The sequence below is a fragment of the Rutidosis leptorrhynchoides genome, chromosome 3, assembly GCF_046630445.1.
Source record: "Rutidosis leptorrhynchoides isolate AG116_Rl617_1_P2 chromosome 3, CSIRO_AGI_Rlap_v1, whole genome shotgun sequence".
In the NCBI taxonomy this organism is placed as follows: Eukaryota; Viridiplantae; Streptophyta; class Magnoliopsida; order Asterales; family Asteraceae; genus Rutidosis; species Rutidosis leptorrhynchoides.
The window spans coordinates 42,049,928-42,062,671 of NC_092335.1; positions in this window are offsets into that span (position 1 = coordinate 42,049,928).

Here is a 12,744-nt window from a genome sequence, read left to right on the forward strand (position 1 = left end):
ACTGAAAAAGAACTCCTTGCTATTGTCTTTGCTATTGACAAATTTCGTTCATATCTCGTTCTAGCTAAAACAGTGGTCTATACCGATCATTCTGCTCTTAGATACTTATTTTCGAAACAAGATGCCAAACCACGATTAATCCGTTGGATCTTACTCTTATAAGAGTTCGATATTGAAATTCGAGACAAAAAGGGAGCAGAAAATCTCGCCACTGATCATCTTTCTCGTCTTGAAAATTCCGAATTAGAAGTTCTAAATGAATCAGCTATACAAGATAACTTTCCTGATGAATATCTTTTGAAGATCGATTATAATGAAATTCCATGGTTTGCAGACTATGCAAACTACTTAGTATGTGGATTCCTTGAAAAAGGGTTGTCGTACCAAAAACGAAAGAAATTCTTTAGTGATATAAAACACTATTTTTGGGAAGATCCACATTTGTTTAAAAGTTGTCCTGATGGAATAATACGCCGATACGTATTCGGAGATGAAGCTAGTCAAATCTTAAACCATTATCACACAGGACCAACATGAGGGCATTATGGACCTCAACTTACCGCAAGAAAAGTTTACGATGATGGATTTTATTGGCCTAAAATTTTCAAAGACGCACACCTTCTTTGTAAATCCTGTTATGCTTGTCAAAGGGCCGAAAAAATAAGTCAACATAATGAAATGCCACAAAATGTCATTCAAGTACGTGAAGTGTTTGACGTTTGGGGTATTGACTTTATGGGTCCATTTCCAAAATCTCATAATAATCTCTACATTCTCGTTGCCATTGATTATGTATCTGAATGGGCGGAAGCACAAGCTCTCTCGACTAACGATGCATGAGTTATAGTCAACTTCTTAAAACGTCTTTTTGCTAGGTTCGGAACACCGAAAGCTTTAATAAGTGATCGGGGTACTCATTTTTGTAATAATCAACTTGAGAAAGTTCTCAAAAGATATGGAGTAACTCATAAAATCTCAACCGCTTATCATCCACAAATAAGTGGACAAGTTTAAAATACCAACCGAGCATTAAAACGTATTCTAGAGAAAACCGTAGGATCAAATCCGAAGGAATGGTCCATGAAATTGGAGGATGCACTCTGGGCTTTTAGAACAGCCTACAAAACCCCAATTGGTACCACACCTTTTAAACTCGTTTACAGAAAACCATGTCACCTTACAGTAGAAATTGAGCATAAAGCATTTTGGGCTTTGAAGACATGTAATCTTGATTTGCATAAAGCTGGACGTCTACGGTTAAGTCAATTAAACGAATTAGAAGAATTAAGACATGAAGCATATGAAAATTCGTTAATCTATAAAGAAAGAACGAAGAAATGGCATGATAAAAGAATCAGAAGTTCAAAAGAATTTAAGGAAGGAGACAGAGTCCTTCTTTTCAATTCACTATTCAAGCTATTTTCTGGAAAATTGAAATCAAGATGGTCTGGACCATTCATAGTTAAAAGAGTTTTTCCATATGGAACAATAGAGTTGATAAATTCAAATGGGATTGAGTTTAAAGTTAATGGTCACAGAGTTAAACATTACATACATGGTCCAATGGAAGTTGACAATGAAGTTAATCACAATTTCAACACCACAGCTAACTAAGTGTGGGGAGAATCAAGTTTTTTTAAGGATAATATATATTTATGTTAGAATTAGATATTCTGTTTTCGTGTAGTTTTCGAGAATGGAATCCGAATGGTCTTTCCCTAGCAGACCCTAAAGAACTAGTCTTCTCCCTCCATTCTGAATTTTTATTTCTTTTAGGTTTTACGAGATGAAGAATTCCTTTGATCTGAACCATGGTATACTACTACACGCTATGATTACTAAACGTAATAATAACATATTTCCGAGTGAACTGGTATCATTCATAAGAGGCAAAATGGACGAAGTGAGGAAAGAACTCAGGAAAGATCATCATAAGACACATTTTGGTAAAGGAAAATCAAAATCCACAACAAAAAGAAGAGCACGACACCTTGAAAGATGTCATAAATGTGGAAAATGGTCACACGAAGGTAAATGTTCGAACAATCAAACATATTCAAATACCGAATTTGTTACTCTATGCAGAGAAGGACCGTTCATACGTTTAGAAGAAAAGTTATTGAAGAATCGAGGTTATGCTTATGTAGCTATGGAAAACCAAATCAAACGAATCTCCTATGAATCGGCTAAAGCAGGTCTCTGAGAATTTTTTCTCACAGGTAAGCATGTACAATTTTTATTTGCTTTTATTTATTGATTTTAACCTTTTGATAATAAACGCTGAATCGTTCGCTATAAAGTATTAAATCGGTATTTAATAAAATTAGGTATGCGAAACCGAAATTATTGATATCATACAAAAAATTATTACATCACTGCGAAATTTACCGTTTATTCTTAAGGTATAAATATCTTTAATCAATCAACCCAAAATATTTCAAAAATTCGTCAAGAGTAAAACTAGGTAATATAGCCAAAATTACTTTACCCAAAAGAGGGGCGTACATTTTTGATAATATTTGATTGATTAAAGTGGGATAAAAGACCAAAAAGATTTTTAATTTTAATTTTTATCTTGTTTTTAAATTAATATTAAATTAATATTGTAAATCTTTTTAAATCAATATATTTAAGTTTTTAAATATTTTAAAAATTAATATTTTCAATATAAGTTTGTAAAATTAATGTATAAAAATATTAATGATATTTAAATGAATTTTTAATTTTATGCATTTTAAATTTAAGTTTGGTGTGAATTTTTAAAAAAAATGTACTTTATTTCACTAAATTAAAAATTGATTTCTAAAAATTCGTCGTGAGTTGAAGACTAGGTCGTTGAACCGAAATTGCTTTACCCAAGGGAGGGACGAGAAATTTTATTATCATTATTTTTAATTTTATTGATCTAAAGTATGCCAAAAAAAATATTTAAAAAACTCAAAAATCTTTGCTTTTAAAACAAACGCTTTAAAATGACAAATTTTAAAATTTTGTCGAGGGACGAACTAGGACAACGATCCGAAACACCCTCATTCTTAAAAGAAATAAATTTTTAAAATTTATTAATTTATGTTTTATTAGTTAATGGTTTTTATATAAAAAAAGAAAAAGAAATAACCCCATGCGATTTCATGAGGTTTGAACTGTCAATCCATGCGATCGCATGGCCTTAGAAATCTGGTCAGGAACATAAGTTCCAGCGAGCTTCTCTGTATCCTCACAAAAACACACACATAAACCCGAAATTACTCCCAAACACTCTCAAAAATTCACCATTTTTCACCAAAATTCATCAAATTTCTTGCTCTAATCATGTCTTTTCTCAGATGGGGAAGTAGAAAGGTAAAGATTTCACCCCTAAAACTCTTTAAATTTGAATTTTAGTGTTCTTGAGCTAAATTTTACCTAATTTGATTTTGTTAATTTCTAGTGTAATTAGAGTTAAATTGTTAGCATATTATGCATGTATAACCTAGATTGATGCTATTTAACATGATTTGAAGCCAAAAACTTCAAAAATTTTAGAAATCTAGGGTCTGTGTTCTTGAGCAATTTGGGGCTTTTTGATATAAACAGGTTATGGCCGATTTTTTTCATGAATTATTGCTAAATTAAGTAGTGTAACATGTTTAGGTAACTAAATGATCCAACCATTGATCCTAAACATGATTTTTGAGAATTAAAGTGGACTTTTTAAGTCTAAAATTCATGAACTTGATTAAATTGATGTAAATGTCATTTGAAACTTGTTTAATTGCTAGTAATGATTATTTTGACATGTTATTTGAGTTGAATGCTTATGAACTTTGTAAACATTTTCATATATGCTTATTTGAAAAAGTGTAGAATTGATAAAAATATGAAAATGAGTATAAGTTTAATATGGATTAAACATGTCATTGTAATTGTTTCAAGTTGTTATTTTGCTAACACTAATGCATATTTGGATGCACAAATTTTGTGTTTAATGTGTTTTGCAGAAATATACCGAATCTGACTGTGCATCATCATCCAGACAACCTGAAAACGAACCACAACCAGAAATGCAATATGAGCCACAATATGAACCAGAACCTGAACAGGAACAACAACAAGAACAACAATATCATAATGATCAACACATACCACATTATGATCCGAAACAAGAATATGTTAATGCCTACGTACAATTTCTGATTCATCCAATAATAGAACACCCAACGATTCATGAAGAGCTTTTGCATCCCAATTTGAGATTTGATCGAAGTTGGAGAGATTACCCGACGTACCAAAGTAACAAATTTAAACTGGTACCGAAAAATGTAGAAGTACCGAGGGTAATCGATTGGGAGCCTTTGGAAATGGTCCAACTAGCTAACTCAGTTAGGCAGCATCTGATCCAAAGGTATGGGAACTCTTCTTTTCTCGATTGGGAACGTTTATTCACCATTCGTAAGCCTGTATATAAGGAATGGTGTGTTGAGCTTATGAGTACTATATCACTTAATACGGATGTAGTTAGGTTAGACGATAGGAATTTTCTTAGATTTTTACTTGGCCGTAGGATGTACAGAATGTCCATGCTGGACATGGCCAGGGCTTTACAAATTTACACTCCCGCTGAATTATTACTACCTGATTGTACAAATTTGATTTATCATGGTGAAAGGGTAGATAGAAATTTTGACGATGACGCCGTCTGGAGGCGTATGTCAAATTATAATGTTTTTATGCGGGGAGGAAGACACTCCTATTTAGATATTAACAAAGCAGAGCTTCGTATTATACATAGATTTTTAGCTAATTCGATTACACAAAGAGGTAACAACAAGGAGAAAATGACTCTACATGATTTATTTTACCATAAGTGTATTCGAAACACTAGAAGCTTTGTTAATATTCCCTACTGTGTTGGTTTTTATCTGTCCAAAATGGTGGAAGGAATACAGGATGGGAGAATAATAGGAGGGGGTATTTTTGTTACTCTCATTGGAGAGTATTTAGGCGTAGATAGGGATCAAGGGGCCACTGATGGTGTGTAGGGAACATGTTGAGACTTTAGGATTGCGGGTCTATCAGGGTACAAAGGTATTAAAGAGCAGACGCAATCAGGCAGTACTGAAATGTCCCGTTCTTATTGATTAAAAGCGTTCCATATTAATTGATTTCGTTGCGAGGTTTTGACCTCTATATGAGACGTTTTTCAAAGACTGCATTCATTTTTAAAACAAACCATAACCTTTATTTCATAAATAAAGGTTTAAAAAGCTTTACGTAGATTATCAAATAATGATAATCTAGAATATCCTATTTACACACAACCATTACATAATGGTTTACAATACAAATATGTTACATCGAAATCAGTTTCTTGAATGCAGTTTTTACACAATATCATACAAACATGGACTCTAAATCTTGTCCTTATTTTAGTATGCAACAGCGGAAGCTCTTAGTATTCACCTGAGAATAAACATGCTTTAAACGTCAACAAAAATGTTGGTGAGTTATAGGTTTAACCTATATATATCAGATCGTAACAATAGACCACAAGATTTCATATTTCAATACACATCCCATACATAGAGATAAAAATCATTCATATGGTGAACACCTGGTAACCGACATTAACAAGATGCATATATAAGAATATCCCCATCATTCCGGGACACCCTTCGGATATGATATAAATTTCGAAGTACTAAAGCATCTGGTACTTTGGATGGGGTTTGTTAGGCCCAATAGATCTATCTTTAGGATTCGCGTCAATTAGGGTGTCTGTTCCCTAATTCTTAGATTACCAGACTTAATAAAAAGGGGCATATTCGATTTCGATAATTCAACCATAGAATGTAGTTTCACGTACTTGTGTCTATTTTGTAAATCATTTATAAAACCTGCATGTATTCTCATACCAAAAATATTAGATTTTAAAAGTGGGACTATAACTCACTTTCACATATTTTTACTTCGTCGGGAAGTAAGACTTGGCCACTAGTTGATTCACGAACCTATAACAATATATACATATATATCAAAGTATGTTCAAAATATATTTACAACACTTTTAATATATTTTGATGTTTTAAGTTTATTAAGTCAGCTGTCCTCGTTAGTAACCTACAACTAGTTGTCCACAGTTAGATGTACAGAAATAAATCGATAAATATTATCTTAAATCAATCCACGACCCAGTGTATACGTATCTCAGTATTGATCACAACTCAAACTATATATATTTTGGAATCAACCTCAACCCTGTATAGCTAACTCCAACATTCACATATAGAGTGTCTATGGTTATTTCGAAATATATATAGATGTGTCGACATGATAGGTCGAAACATTGTATACGTGTCTATGGTATCTCAAGATTGCATAATATACAATACAAGTTGATTAAGTTATGGTTGGAATAGATTTGTTACCAATTTTCACGTAGCTAAAATGAGAAAAATTATCCAATCTTGTTTTACCCATAACTTCTTCATTTTAAATCCGTTTTGAGTGAATCAAATTGCTATGGTTTCATATTGAACTCTATTTTATGAATCTAATCAGAAAAAGTATAGGTTTATAGTCAGAAAAATAAGTTACAAGTCGTTTTTGTAAAGGTAGTCATTTCAGTCGAAAGAACGACGTCTAGATGACCATTTTAGAAAACATACTTTCACTTTGAGTTTAACCATAATTTTTGGATATAGTTTTATGTTCATAATAAAAATTATTTTCCCAGAATAATAACTTTTAAATCAAAGTTTATCATAGTTTTTAATTAACTAACCCAAAACAGCCCGCGGTGTTACTACGACGGCGTAAATTCGGTTTTACGGTGTTTTTCGTGTTTCCAGGTTTTAAATCATTAAGTTAGCATATCATATAGATATAGAAAATGTGTTTAGTTGATTTTAAAAGTCAAGTTAGAAGGATTAACTTTTATTTGCGAACAACTTTAGAATTAACTAAACTATGTTCTAGTGATTACAAGTTTAAACCTTCGAATAAGATAGCTTTATATGTATGAATCGAATGATGTTATGAACATCATTACTACCTCAAGTTCCTTGGATAAACCTACTGGAAATGAGAAAAATAAATCTAGCTTCAAAGGATCCTTGGATGGCTTGAAAGTTCTTGAAGAAGAATCATGACACGAAAACAATTTCAAGTAAGATTTCCACTCGAAATAAGATTGTTATAGTTATAGAAATTGAATTAAAGTTTGAATATTATTATTACCTTGTATTAGAAAGATAACCTACTGTAAGTAACAAAGGTTTCTTGATCTTGGATGATTACTTGGAATGGATTTAGAAAACTTGGAAGTAAACTTGCAATCTTGGAAGTATTCTTGATTTTATGAAACTAGAACTTTTGGAATTTATGAAGAACACTTAGAACTTGAAGATAGAACTTGAGAGAGATCAATTAGATGAATAAAATTGAAGAATGAAAGTGTTTGTAGGTGTTTTTGGTCGTTGGTGTATGGATTAGATATAAAGGATATGTAATTTTGTTTTCATGTAAATAAGTCATGAATGATTACTCATATTTTTGTAATTTTATGAGATATTTCATGCTAGTTGCCAAATGATGGTTCCCACATGTATTAGGTGACTCACATGGGCTGCTAAGAGCTGATCATTGGAGTGTATATACCAATAGTACATACATCTAAAAGCTGTGTATTGTACGAGTACGAATACGGGTGCATACGAGTAGAATTGTTGATGAAACTGAACGAGGATGTAATTGTAAGCATTTTTGTTAAGTAGAAGTATTTTGATAAGTGTCTTGAAGTCTTTCAAAAGTGTATGAATACATATTAAAACACTACATGTATATACATTTTAACTGAGTCGTTAAGTCATTGATAATGCTAAAAACGAACATATATTTCATAGCATTATTCCTCAAGAAAGACAAGCTTTTAGTTGCAATTGTTCTATTTACAAGTGATATTCGTTTAAATAATAAAAGGTGAAGAAAAAAGACAGATTCGACGAATTGAAGACGCAAACGACCAAAAAGCTCAAAAGTACAAAAGACAATCTAAAAGGTTCCAATTATTGATAAGAAACGTCTCGAAATTACAAGAGTACAAGATTCAAAACGCAAAGTACAAGATATTAAATTGTACGCAAGGACGTTCGAAAATCCGGAACCGGGACCAGAGTCAACTCTTAACGCTCGACGCAACGGACTAAAAATTACAAGTTAACTATGTATATAAATATAATATAATATATAATTAATTATATTAATTATATATATATTATATTTATAAATAAAAAACCGTCGGCAGAGAAAGACTCCAAGGACTGAGCTGTAAATTCATTCTCCGCGACTCGCGGAGTTTGAAGAGGATTTCACCGCGAGTCGCGGAGCCCCAAAAATCGACTCTGCCTATAAAGCAAACCGAATTCTGATCATTTTTCATAATCTATTTCTCTCTTCTCTCATATATACGATATATATATATATATATAATTTATATTTTAATTTTAATTATAATTATAATTCTAATAATAAGGGTATGTTAGCGAATATTGTAAGGATGTAAGTCGAAATTCTGTCCGTGTAACGCTACGCTATTTTTAATCATTGTAAGTTATGTTCAACCTTTTTATATTAATGTCTCGTAGCTAAGTTATTATTATGCTTATTTAAAACAAAGTAATCATGATGTTGGGCTAATTACTAAAATTGGGTAATTGGACTTTGTACCATAATTGGGGTTTGGACAAAAGAACGACACTTGTGGAAATTAGACTATGGGCTATTAATGGGCTTTATATTTGTTTAACTAAATGATAGTTTTTTAATGTTAATATAAAGATTTACAATTGGACGTCCCTATAAATTACCATATACACTCAATCAGACACGATGGGCGGGGTATTTATATGTACGAATAATCGTTCATTTAACCGGACACGGGAATGGATTCATAGCCACTAGAATAATTAAAACAGGGGTGAAATTACATTCAAGGGTAATTGGTGTAATTGTTAACAAAGTAGTAAAACCTTGGTTTACACGCAGTCGATAACCTGGTGTATTCATTAAACAAAGTATTAAAACCTTGTTACAATTCGAATCCCCAATTAGTTGGAATATTTAACTTCGGGTATAATAATAATTTGACGAGGACACTCGCACTTTATATTTATGACTGATGGACTGTTATGGACAAAAACCAGACGGACATATTAAATAATCCAGGACAAAGGACAATTAACCCATGGGCATAAAACTAAAATCAACACGTCAAACATCATGATTACGGAAGTTTAAATAAGCATAATTCTTTTATTTCATATTTAATTTTCTTTATTTTATATTTAATTGCACTTCTAATTATCGCACTTTTATTTATTGTTATTTAATCGCACTTTTAATTATCGTACTTTTTAATTATCGCAATTTTATTTTATCGCACTTTTATTATTCGCAATTTCATTATCGTTATTTACTTTATTCTTTAATTTAAGTCTTGTATTTATTTTATATTTTACATTAGGTTTTAACTGCGACTAAAGTCTTAAAATCGACAAACCGGTCATTAAACGGTAAAAACCCCCTTTATAATAATAATATTACTTATATATATGTTTGTATTTTTATAAAAGTAAACTAATATAGCGTTGAGCTTTGTTTAAAGATTTCCCTGTGGAACGAACCGGACTTACTAAAAACTACACTACTGTACGATTAGGTACACTGCCTATAAGTGTTGTAGCAAGGTTTAAGTATATCCATTCTATAAATAAATAAATATCTTGTGTAAAATTGTATCGTATTTAATAGTGTTTTCTGCTAAAATTGATAACTATTTTATATACACCTCGCATAACATCAAGTATTTTTGGCGCCGCTGCCGGGGAAATCTCTTAAAAGCCGGAAGCGGAACGCTAATATAAAAAAAAAAGATTTTTATTTTACTTTTATTAAAAGTCGCTTTTGTAAAAATACGTTTTAAAAATTCGAAAATATAAAAAGAAAAACAAAAATTTATATATTTTTAAGAGTTTGTTAAAAGTTTTATAAGTTTCTTTATTTTTATTTTAGTTTATAAAAATATAAGTTTTATTAACTATCTTTTATTTATAGAAAAAAAAAACAGAAAACAGAAAATAAAAAAAAAATAAATAAAAAAAAACGCGTTGAAATTATAAGCTGTCAGCTGAAATTTGAAACCCCGCGACTCGCGGGGTTTGATGCAATAAATACCGCGACTCGCGGAGGGTACCTGACACACGAACAGAAGCCCTAATTCAGCATTTATTACGGTAATTATTAATTAATTATTATTAAACCCTAATTATTATTATTATTATAATTAATTTTACTTTAACTTTAACTTTTTATTTAATTTATGTATTTAGTATTAATAAGTTTAATTAAATTGTAAAATTAGTAATTTTATTAAATAAATAATATAAAAATAATATTTTTATAAAAATTGTACTTTTTACAACTTTTTGTATATTTTATATTTTGTCCCTTTTTAATCGTTGTAGCGTAATATTTGTATTTTTAGCTCATAATTAATTTTAAACTTAGTTTTTGCTATAGTTATTTTTACTCCTAGATTTTTAGGCTTTGCCGTAGAATTCCTTAAGTGCTTTTTCTTTAGACTAAGATTTAGGTACTTTAAAATTTTGCGACGCCTTTTTAAGTTTTAGTTTCTTTTTAAGTTATTTCCATTTGGAATTTAGTTTTTCCTGTAAGCTTTAATATTTTTAGACACCTTTTACTATGTATCAATTATCATTCCAATTAGTAATATCAATTTGCGATTATAATTTTAAGTTAGTTGTAGTAATAAGGTTAGGTTAGTCAACTATTTTTAAGTTTTTATAAGTTTCTTTTATTTTTCCGTCACCTTTTATTTTTCAACCATTTTTTTTTTCTTTTTCGACCTTTTTCGACGAACTCTTTTTCTCTCTTATTTCTCGCTATTCTAGTTTTAGGACATAGATTTTTATTCTACTTCTTATCTAAATTTCTTAAAATTACGAAAATTTATTTTGAGTGGTTAAATTGATAGACATCAAAATTTTCTGGTTCGTAGTAATAGTTGGATTTATACGTGGACCGGGTTATTGGAGCCAAACAGTCCTCAATTATATTGAGACCAAACGAATCCTGCCCCTCTGCTGCATCTTTTGGCTATTCGAAACGTGGGCAAAATCAGAAAAGTCTATTAATTGGATAACTTATTATAATTTTTCTTTCCTTTTAAAAACTAATAGGATATTCAGTGAATGCACCGAGCAAGACGTTCATCACCTTTTGTACGTTCACCACCTGTAACTAGATCAAGACATTTAGCAAATATAACCGCCGTTGATTTTTCTTTAGAATCGTCATCCAGTAGACCAAGTACTTCAGTTCAAATTTCCGATAATCCATTTTTTGAACCCGACCTCACAATTGAGAATCCGGAGAATATTCAGGAACGGTTCGTAGATCCTGAACCACTAAACCTTCCTCCGGAACCACCAATCATTCAAACAGAGATTGTTGAGGAACGAACCATTAAATCAGAATCATCTAGTGATACCGATTCAACAAATTCAATTATGGAGAATCTGGAACCTCTAAGTATGGAAGACCGAATGAGAGCTAAACGCACTGGCCAAGGTCACGCAATTACTCATCCAGACATTAATGCGCCAGATTATGAAATCAAAGGACAAATTCTACACATGGTGACTAATCAATGCCAATTTAGTGGTGCGCCGAAGGAAGATCCAAATGAACATCTACGTACCTTTAATAGGATCTGCACACTATTTAAAATCCGAGAAGTGGAGGATGAACAGATATATCTCATGTTATTTCCCTGGACTTTAAAGGGAGAAGCCAAAGATTGGTTGGAATCGTTACCTGAAGGGGCGATCGATACATGGGATGTTTTAGTTGACAAATTTCTTAAACAATTCTTTCCTGCATCTAAAGCCGTAAGACTTCAAGCAGAAATTGTTACGTTTACACAGAAACCAAATGAAACTCTATATGAGGCGTGGACAAGATATGGAAAGTTGTTAAGAGGATGTCCGCAACATGGTTTAGACACCTGTCAAATAGTACAAATATTCTACCAAGGATGCGACATCACTACAAGGAAAGACATAGATATAGCAGCTGGTGGTTCTATTATGAAGAAAACCGAAACTGATGCTTACAAAATTATTGATAACACTGCTTCCCACTCACATGAGTGGCACCAAGAAAAAGATATCGTTAGATCATCTAAAGCAGCTAGAGCCGATTCTAGTCATGACTTAGATTCCATTTCCGCAAAGATAGATGCTGTGGAGAGACGAATGGAAAAGATGACTAAGGATATTCACTCAATACGAATTAGTTGTGAGCAGTGTGGAGGACCACATTTGACAAAAGATTGTCTCAGTATTGAATTAACAATGGAACAAAGAGAGAATATTTCATACATAAACCAAAGGCCTGGAAATAATTATCAGAATAATTATCAACCGCCAAGACCGATTTACAATCAGAACCAGAATTATAACCGAAATATTCCATACAACAACCAACAAGGTCCTAGCAATCAACAAGTATCCAATAATACTTATAATCAGCAAAGACCTAATTTTCAAAACAAACCACCACAACAAACCGATGATAAAAAGCCGAATTTAGAAGATATGATGACGAAGCTAGTTGAAACTCAAACGCAGTTTTTCACATCTCAAAAACAAACTAATGAACAAAATGCTCAAGCATTTAGAAATC